This window comes from Calidris pugnax, unplaced genomic scaffold (assembly GCF_001431845.1).
Source record: "Calidris pugnax isolate Ruff unplaced genomic scaffold, ASM143184v1 scaffold170, whole genome shotgun sequence".
Classification (NCBI taxonomy): Eukaryota; Metazoa; Chordata; class Aves; order Charadriiformes; family Scolopacidae; genus Calidris; species Calidris pugnax.
In genome coordinates this window covers 504,944-515,032 of record NW_015090905.1, presented here as the reverse complement: position 1 = coordinate 515,032, position 10,089 = coordinate 504,944, and the positions used below count along the sequence as shown (strand labels likewise).

Below are 10,089 nucleotides of genomic sequence, written 5' to 3'. Positions count from 1 at the left end.
ATGAGAGTCATTCCAACCCCATTCCCCGTTTCCTTCTGCTCAGGTAAGACTAATGTGGAAAGACTTCAGCCAGCCTTGCTTCGTGGTGTTCCAAGACTTCCAGGGTATCTCAGCAGTGCATGGTCCATGGTGTGTTGGCCATTGTGAGTGCAGACTTACTCCAACGAGCAGGGAAGGAGAGAGTGGGGAAGGGGTGAACATCCATGACCATTGATGTGTGTCCCAGCAGATCACTGCAGAGAAAGAGACAAGAGGAGGCACGATGCTGTGAAGATGTGGATATAGAAGATGAGGGACAGGTTGGAGAGTTGGGCAGAGAGGAACCTGATGAAATTCAACAAGGGCAAGTGTAGGGTCCTGTACCTGGGGAGGAATAACCCCCTGCACCAGCACAGGTTGGGGCTGACCTGCTGGAGAGCAGCTCTGAGGAGAAAGACCTGGTAGTCCTGGTGGACAACAGGATGCACATGAGCCAGCAATGGGCCCTGGTGGCCAAGAAGGCCAATGGCATCCTGGGGGGCATCAGGAAGAGTGTGAGCAGCAGGTGGAGGGAGGTCATCCTGCCCCTCTGCTCTGCCCTGGGGAGGCCCCATCTGGAGCACTGGGACCAGTTCTGGGCTCCCCAGTTCCAGAAGGACAGGGAACTGCTGGAGAGGGGACAGCAGAGGCTACAAAGATGATGAGGGGCCTGGAGCCATCTCTCTTAGGAGGAGAGGCTGAGGGACTTGGGCCTTTTAATCTGGAGAAGAGAAGGCTGAGGGGGGATCTGATCAATGCTTGTAAATACTTCAAGGATGGGTGTCAGGAGGATGGGGCCGGTCTTCTTTCAGTGGTGGTCTTTCAGTTCAGGACAGGACAAGAGGAAACGGGCACAGACTTGAATGTAAAAAGTTCCACCTAAACATGAGGAGGAACTTCTTTGCTGTGAGGGTGGCAGAGCCCTGGCAGAGGCTGCCCAGGGAGGTGGTGGAGTCTCCTTCTCTGGAGACATTCAAACCCCACCTGGACACGTTCCTGTGGGACCTGCTCTGGGTGACCCTGCTCTGGCAGGAGGTTGGAGGAGATGATCTCTAGAGCTCTCTTCCAACCCTGTATCATTCTGTGATTCTGTTGGCTTCCACTGTGCTGCTGGTGGGATCATTGGAGATGTTGTCCATTCCCATGATGTCATTAGCAGAGGTCATCATTTATCAGCGGATGTTCATAATTTCTGTTAAGAAAGAAAAGCAAGAACTGTCTCAGTGGGGAAGGCTGAACAGGTTACCCCATTTATGCTGCAGGATGTGTCATGTGATTTTTGCCAGGGAGCTATAAATTAGCTTTTGTGGTCTGGCCCACAGCACACATTCCCGTAACTCCAATAATTTTAACTCTTTGCTGTCCAGGCTGTAAGAACAGCTCGTCGGTATCCTCTTGTGTAATGACTGAAATCTGCGCCGCAACAAAAATGTTTGTTAATCGCTTTCCAGAACTGACTGGAATTGAAAAGTAAGAGTTATTCTCATTTAGCTGTTGATAAGTCTCCACTAGCCAGACAGGCAGGCTCCATTCCCGCCTGGGCATTCTTAGATCTTTTGGTTTTGTGTTTTGTAACTGATGGTCGTGAGGGGAGAAAGGTGGGGGAATTGGAGAGCTGGGGTGGGCGCCTTTCTGAAATGCTGGACTCAGCCTGAGGAGGAGGTGGTAGGTGTCCATCCATCGCAGCTCTAGGGATTCCTAGTGCCAGCACTTGTGTCCATAACTCATTTCTCCTCTCCCGGCCCTTTAACTGCCGCTCAGAGGATTCTGTTTCCCAAGAGCTGGTTTGATGTAATTGCCACATTTGCCCTAACAACACAAGCTTTGTTTTTCATTTCACTGGGAATTGTATCCCACCCCATTTCTCCCATCTGATTGATAATTTCGTGCATTAACATCGTCCCTGTGGTCTGACGCATCTTCCTCTTCATCCCCTTTAACGGTCTGCATTAAATTTATTAATTCATTAAAATTTAAATTCTTCTGGATTTCATCTCTTTTTGCCATAGGGAAAGGTGGCCTGAAGGGGATTGGCGGGGGAGGCTGCGTCACCACAAACACTTGATTCATTTCTAGTTTGAAAGAAATTACTATTAAAGTGTGGTCTCCACAAGAATGTTAATATCCCTACAATAATTACTAATGACAACAAAACTTCTCCTTTAACACACTCCATGCCTATTACTGACTCAATGTTGGTCCATGTGCAATTCATTTAACTCAATTTAATCTCAGCCTCCCGGGTCCAGCAGGTTTCACTTGTCACGTAGACACTGGAACTGCCTTTATTCTGGTGTAATGATCCACGTCCGACTCCTTTGAGCTTCCCAGCTCCGTTAACGTTGGTAAAACCTGGTCAGGTCCTTTCCACTTCTCTGCTACTGGAGCGTCCCACCACGTCTGTAGATACACCTGATCTCCAGGCTTAAAACCATGCACTGGGGGTTCAGCTGGACCAGGAATCCTTAGCAAAAGGTACTTGTGAAGAGAATTTAGCACCTCTCCAGGAGGAGGCCTTGCCTGTATTTTTGGCTTATTCCTAGCCATAGATCCAACTCTTTTGCCAGGCTTTGCCCGAAAGAGAGTCGGAATATTTTTAAATCCCTGCGTTAGCACCGTCCAGCAAAGCTGAATCTCTCCCGTTCAAAGGCAAACACCTTCTGGCTGCCTGGCTCCACCGGGATGCAGAAGAAAGCATCTTTGAGACCCAGAACTGCAAACTGAACATTGGGCTCCTTGGTGGCTGTTAACAGCGTACAGGGGTTTGGTACTTCTGGGTGGAGATCTAACACCAGGTGATTCCTTGCCCTTAGATCCTGCACTAACTGATAACCTCGATTGTGCAGTTTCTTTACTGGTGATATTGGTGTATTATCCCTCGACTGACATTCCCATAATAGTCTTTCAGGAAATTATCAATTATTGGTTCCAGACATGTCGCAATTCTAAACTAATATTAGTTTTCTCCTTACAGGTCGGGATCCTGGCTTTAATTCAGTTTTTACTGGTTCCACACGCTTGGTCTTTCCGGGTTTGTCTGTTGCCCACGCAAGGGGTGTTACTGCATCATTAATCTCTTCTGGTTCTTCCCCTGGATCTTCTTTTGTCTGGTCCTCTTGATTTTCTGCGTTCTGTAACAAATAAACTTGTGCCTGCTGAGCATGAGCTTCAGGAATTCGTACTTGGATTTTTCCTTGTTCGAAAGAGATTTGTGCCACCTGTTTATTTAACAACCCTCTTCCCACGAGAGGCACTGGGCATTCTGGCACATACAAGGATTCATGAATTACCATCCATTTGCCAATTCTACATTTGATAGGTTTTTAAAACGATTTTACCTCTTGCTTTCCCATGGCCCCACTCACTGGCTTAGTAAGTGAACTTAAAGGTCCTTTACAATTATTTAATCCAGAGCGTGTAGCTCCTGTATCCACTAAAAACCTTATTGTCTCGTTCCCCAGCGTTACTGGAACCAGGGACTCTGCTGGGGCACTCGGTGTCACTGCCCCTGGTCCCTGTCACTCAGAATCCTCTGTTCCCACCAGTAACAAATCCACCTTCCTGACGGGAACCGGCTGTGCCTTCCCTGAGCCCTTTTAGGACATTCATCCCTCCAGTGCCCATGTCCTTTGCAGAGGGGCACTGATCCGCAGCTAAAGCCACTCGTCCCCTCAGTGACATTCCTCTTCCCACGCCTCTTCCTCTCCCTCGACCTCTTTCCCTGGAAAAACCCTTTCCTCTGACCCTGGCCTGTGCCTGGGCAGGAGCAGCAGCCCAAGGGCTGGCCTCTCGCCTCAGACTTCTCTGCATCCTGCTCTGATTTTCTTTCCTTCCCCTCCTCTCCCTGTTGTTATAAACCCCACACGCTGTTTTCATCAGTTGTGGGAGCGACATTCCCGACACCCCGTCTGCTTCCACAGCACCTGCCTGATGTCGGGAGCGCGCTGCCTTATAAATAATACAGTAAAAAAGTCACCTCGTTCGTCTCATCGTCAGGATCCAAATCTGTCCAATTCTCAGCGGTTTCATGAAGTCTTCCATAAAATGCAGAAGGAACTTCGTCTGGACCCTGAACCACTTGAAGCAGTTTTGCCAGATCCCTAGGTCTCTGTATCCCATTTTTAATTCCGTAGAAAATTAGCTGTTGATGCTGTTTAATCATTAATTTCCCAACATCAGAATTAGGATTCCAGGTAGGCTCCTGATTTGGCGTGAAATGTTCAGGCCCTTCTCTATTAATCCACATATTTTCTTCATTTGCTTTTTCTAACACCAGCTGCTTTTCCTCGGGGAGGAACAAAGCGTCTAAAAGTATTTGCAGATCCTTCCAATCAGGATTATAATTCTTAATTATCATTTGAGCTGTTCTATACATTTTATGAGGATCCTCCCCGTAAGACCCAGCAAACTTACTCCAGTTTAACAGATTGGAGGCTGTAAATGGCATCTTTATGCAGAGGGGCAGCCCCCCAGGTCCCACCACTTCCCCGAGAGGGGCCAGCAAAACTGAGATTTGTTGAGCTCGAGCCCCCACCCCGGCTCCGGCGCTAAATCCTCCTGCCCCGGGGGAAAAACCCCAGTTCTGTTCTCTCCCCACTGCCCTGCTGCGTTCAGGATCAGCCTCTGTAGCTACAAGGAGTAACACATCTTCTTCTTCCTTTTCCTTTTTTATACATCTTTTTCCGACGCTGCACGCCAAGCGACATCTGGGATTTTCCTTTTTCTCATCCCTCATCACCACTGCATCAGACTCATCCACCCCCAACCCACATTTCTTTCTGGTTTCTCGATCATTTCTTAAAGTGAAAAATAAACCCACATACGGAGCTTCATCCCACTTTTTTTGCCTCCGACAGAACAACAACAACTGCAGAATTGTATTATAACGCAAAGTTCCCATTTCAGGCCACGTTTCCTCACCCTCCAACTTATACATTGGCCACCATTCTGTACAATACTCTGTGAGTTTTAGTTTCATCAGAGGGTCTTCACCAAACTCCCTCCAGTTCCTAAGAATGCATCCTAAAGGTGAGCAGGGGGAGGGCTCAGAGGAGGGACCAGTCCCCATATTATTGCCCAGAAAGAAAACTTTTAACCACCCCTTCGTACGCTATGGTTGTCACTGTGTAGGATTAATTTCTTATAAAATACCACATCTATGAGCCTTTTGTTACCCCCCTTCTCCACTTCTTTACTGTCAATGTCTCTAATTAGTGTCGCTCACCCCTTCCTGACGAGCAGAAAACTTGAATGGAGTCCCTGGTCAAGAGGTCGGTGGCCACTGGAGTCCTAGTGGTTGTGGCCGTCAGCAGGTCAGTCTGGGCAACACTGTCCTGTCAGGGGACACCAGAAACTCTTCTCCAAGAAATGGGCTCCTCTGCCCGGTGTGCAGTGCCCGGTCTCACACGCCAGGACAGGACATTGGTTATTTGTTTCAGCGTCGCAGGAGGCTGGGTGCTGGGTGGTTTTCCACAGATCAAAGGCACCAAACAGGACTTTCTGCAGGGTTTATACGCACGTTTTACAACATCGGTATCTTGTTAGTACCTCCCACCTTTGTGTGATTGGTCAGTGATTCACATGTCTGGAAAGCAGTGCCAAGGAGAAAGATTTGGGGGTGTTGGTGGATGAGAAGCTCGACATGAGCCAACAATGTGCACTGGCAGCTCAGAAAGCCAACCCCATCCTGGGCTGCATCAGGAGGAGTGTGGCCAGCAGGTCTCGGGAGGTGATTCTGCCCCTCTGCTCTGCACTCGTGAGACCCCACCTGGAGCTCTGTGTCCAGCTCTGGAGTCCTCAGCACAGGAAGGACATGGATCTGCTGGAACGGGTCCAGCGGAGGCCACGAAGATGCTCAGAGGGCTGGAGCACCTCTGCTATGAGGACAGGCTGAGAGAGTTGGGGTTGTTCAGCCTGGAGAAGAGAAGGCTCCAGGGAGACCTCAGAGCAGCCTCCCAAGATCTGAAGGGAGCTACAGGAGAGCTGGGGAGGGACTCTTTGTCAGGAAGTGCAGTGACAGGACAAGAGGGAATGGTTTTAAATTGGAAGAGGAGACATTTAGATTAGATGCTAGAAAGAAATTCTTTACAGTGAAGGTGGTGAAGCTCTGGCCCAGGTTGCCCAGGGAAGCTGTAGATAGATACCCCATCCCTGGAGGGGTTCAAGGCCAGGCTGGATGGGGCTTTGAGCAACCTGCTCTAGTGGAGGTGTCCCTGCCCAGGGCAGGGGGGTTGGGATGCGATGATCTTTAAGGTCCCTTCCAACTCTACCCATTCTGTGATTCTGTGTGGCTGCACAAGGGAGTTACAGCTCATACACACACTCAGGGGAAGGGTCTTCACCTGGACCGGGGTCATCTTGACCTGTGGGCATGAGGTTTAGTGTTAGAATGAAGGATGTTCAGTTCAGGACACAAGGAATATTCACATTTCTGCCAAGTTGGCTAAACTTCTGTTATGGTTTGAGAAAAACCCATAACAATTTATTGTCGTTTAGACAATTATTTTGTCACCCGATGACCCCTCCCCACCTGGAAAGGGGAATCGGGGAACACAAAGAAACACAAGGGTTGAAATATAAGTTGATTTAATAGATTAAGACTAAATAATTAACAATAATACTAAAGAACCAGTATTAATCCCAATACTGATATAAGATACACAGGAATTATACTCAGCCCATTCTCTCAGCAGATAGATGTGCGCTCCTAGCAGGGACAGCAAATGCTGGACACTGTGAGCGCAATGGCTTCAGGGGGAAGGGAAGGGCTCAGGGCTCCAGCACCGGGGCAAGGAGTTGTCTGGACCCACCGCCATCAAGGGAGAGAGAGCTCTGCAGCAAACTTTTCTAATTGATACTGAATGTGACGTTCATGGTATGAAATATAATACGAAACAGGGCAACGGAGCTGGTGAGGGGTCTGGAGCACAAGTCTTGTGAGGAGAGGCTGAGGGAGCTGGGGGTGTTCAGCCTGGAGAAAAGGAGGCTGAGGGGAGACCTTCTCGCTCTCTCCAACTCCCTGAAAGGAGGGTGTAGCCGGGGGGGGGTCAGTCTCTTCTCCCAAGGAACAGGCCATGGGACAAGAGGAAACGGCCTCACATTGCGCCAGAGGAATATTGAATATTAGGAAACATTTCTTCACTGAAAGGGTTATCAGGCATCGGAATGGGCTGCCCAGGGAAGCGCTTGAGGCACCATCCCTGGAGGGATTGTAAAGATGAATTGACGTGGTGCTCGGGAATATGGTTTAGTGTTGGTGTGTGGGGGTTTTTGGGCTTTTGGCGTGGGGTTTTGTTTTGGTTTTTGTGGTTGGACTCGATGATCTTAAAAATCCCTTCCAATCTAGGTGATTCTGTGATTCTGTGAAATAATCCTGTTGGCCAGCCTGGGTCGAATGCCCAGGCCTTGCTCCTCCTTGTCCCTGCACATGGCAAGGCTCGAAGACACTAAGACCTTGAATCCCACAGAGCCTGGCTGGCTATAAAGTAATTATTTTCACAAATTCAGGCACCAGAGTCTTCTAAAAGGGTGATTTTCCCCAGCATTAGAAGAAAAATTAGTCCTGTGTCTCCCAACCCAAGACAACTTCTCAAAGCATGTAGGTTAGGAGCGTCTTCAAGGTCCATGTGCTCGGATGTTCCAGGATGTTCCTCCTCAAGAACGTTAACAATACTTGCTTCCCTTGATTAGGAGTCCTTTCACTAATCATCCTGGACAGGTTCAAGGACAGAACCCTCCCAGTCTGTCTGAGGGGCTCTGCACGTCCATTGCTATTAACCATTTCAAGGAGACGCTTCGGTAACACAGCCCCTCATCTGGGGTGGTCCCCACACAGCCCCATCCCCACCAACTCCTGAGGGCTGGGGTGGAAGGGACAAACATGGAGGGGGGTGAGCAACGCCTGGAGAGGACTCTGGGGTGGGGGATGAGTAAATTCCAGGCAGCCTCCAGGAAACTTCTCTCTTGGCCATGAACTATTGAAGCAGGATTCTTTCCTCCCCTGCAGCTGGGGAGCCCCCCATCCAGCAGGGCTGGCTCTACCTGGGCAGCCCCCAAGCCCCTCCACCATGGCTGTTGGTTTCCCCCCATAGCTCAGGAGGATGTCCCTGTCCCACCCCCCTGGTCACCGCTGGTGGGATTCAGCCCTGCAAAGAGGGTGGGAGCCCCCCCACACCCTGCCACAGCCACCCCCAAGGGAGTTGGACCACCAACCATCTCAGCCCCACAGCGGGTGCCCCCTCCTCATCCTACCGGACATCCCAAGCCGGCGGCAGTGCTGGGATGTGTGTGTCCCCCCCCGGCCTCTCCTTCCTGTGAGTTATTTAAAGCCTCTGAGTGTCTGCCTGGTGCAGGGGGGATCCGGGGGGGTTGAGCTCGGCGCAGGAAGCCTGAGATGGCTGGGTCAGGGCCAGCTTTGGAGGAAATGGGGAAAAAAAACCCCACCCAAACTCTAAAGCCAGCGGTTGGGTGCCGTCTGTGCTTAATGCACACCCCCCACCACCCTTGCTGTGCCCCCCTCTCTCCTGGGAATACCCCACTGTGTCCCCAGCCTGGAGAAGGTCTGTGTCCCCTCCAAAGTGCTGCCTTTTCCCCTCACCCCTGATTTCAAGCCCTGGATGGAGCTGCTGACCGGGCACGAGAGGCTGAGCCCTGGGGGCACCCACCGCAGCCGGGTCAGGGGCTGGACCCCGCTGAAACCCAGGATGGGTTTTCCAGCCCCGGCCACTCTGGGTGCTCTTCTCCACATCTCCCTGATATTTTGGGGTGGGGGGGGATCCGGTTCTGTTCCTCTGCCTCAATGTTTACTGCGGCGCAGCCCCCAGGCTGGGTTTGGGAGCCCCAGCTCTTTTCTGCTGCCGGAAACGGCGGTGGCTGCAGCTCGGCTGGGTTCATGCTGGGGTGGTGGCAGGTGTGTGTGGAGCCTCTTTCGGTCCCCCCCAGTCCCCACATCCTCTAGAGGCAGCTGCACCCCGAGCCGGGCCGGTGGGAGGGTCGGCACACCCACCCCGGCAGCATCCGGGCACGGCAGCCGGTGCTGAGCCGGGCTCGCTCGTGGCAGGGGCCACTCCAGCTCCTGGCAGGTTGCCCCACCAAGGTTGACTGTGGTCCAGCTCCAGCATCCCTCCGGCTCCAACCGACCGTCACCCTCCTCCCGGGCTTCTGCTGTGAGTGTCTGCTCCACACCAGGGGATGGAGGGAGGATGGATGGATGGAGGGAGGATGGATTAATGGCCTCAGGCTACACCAGGGGAGGTTCAGGCTGGATATTAGGAAAAATTTTTTCACCGAAAGGGTTCTCAGCCCTTGGAATGGGCTGCCCAGGGAGGGGGTTGAGGCCCCATCCCTGGAGGTGTTCAAAAGACGGGTTGATGTAGTGCTGGGGGATGTGGTTTAGTGACAGTGTTGCTTTTTGGTTGTTGTGTGGGTGTTTATTTTTGTCAAAATAAGGTTGACGGTTGGACAAGATGATCTTTAAGGTCCCTTCCAACCTAGAAGACTCTGTGATTCTGTGATTCTGTGAGGGGGTCTGCAGCCCGTTGGTAGCAGGAAAACCTCCTGCTCAGGCTTCTGAGCATCGCACCCCCCCCAGCCTCGCTGGCCCTGGGGTGACACCGGGTGCACGGGATGTCCCTGTGTCCCCACTGGGCTTGGATGCTCCCAGTGCTTCCCAGTTGGATGAAGATTCTGGTGCCAGGGAGGGGCTCTGCCCCCGCAGCAGAGCAGGAGGAGCAGCAGAGGAGGCCGTTGTGTCCCCTCCTGTGGCTCCCACGGAGCCCGGGGACTGGCCACCTGGGCCACCTGCCCCTGGGGCAGCACAGTGACCCACCGAGCTCTGGGCGGCCGGGGCTGGGTCCCCTGGGGCAGCGGGGGGACAGCGAGGTGATGGGGACACCCAGGGACGCTGCCGGAGGATGGGGAGGGGGGGGCACCTGCTTCTCCTCCACCCTCCTTCCTCCCCATTGCCGGGTCTCGGGGCCGGGGGGGGGGGACACAGTGGGGACGCCCCCCTCCCGGTGGAGCTGTGTGATGCGGGTCCCGCGGGGACAGCGGCGGCGGCAGGACTGACCCCCC

General features: G+C 52.3%; 1 protein-coding gene across 2 annotated transcripts in view; it reads left to right on the top strand.

Annotated features, from left to right (window-relative positions):
• Window positions 1-9,075: 9,075 nt before the first annotated feature.
• Window positions 9,076-10,089, top strand: part of TBXA2R (thromboxane A2 receptor) — a 7,753-nt gene continuing 6,739 nt past the window's right edge. The window contains exon 1 of one of the 2 annotated variants that reach the window (XM_014949018.1): window positions 9,076-9,182. The gene's annotated coding sequence lies outside the window, so the exon portion shown is untranslated. The remainder of the gene's footprint in view (window positions 9,183-10,089) is intronic. The other variant, XM_014949017.1, reaches the window with a different exon arrangement.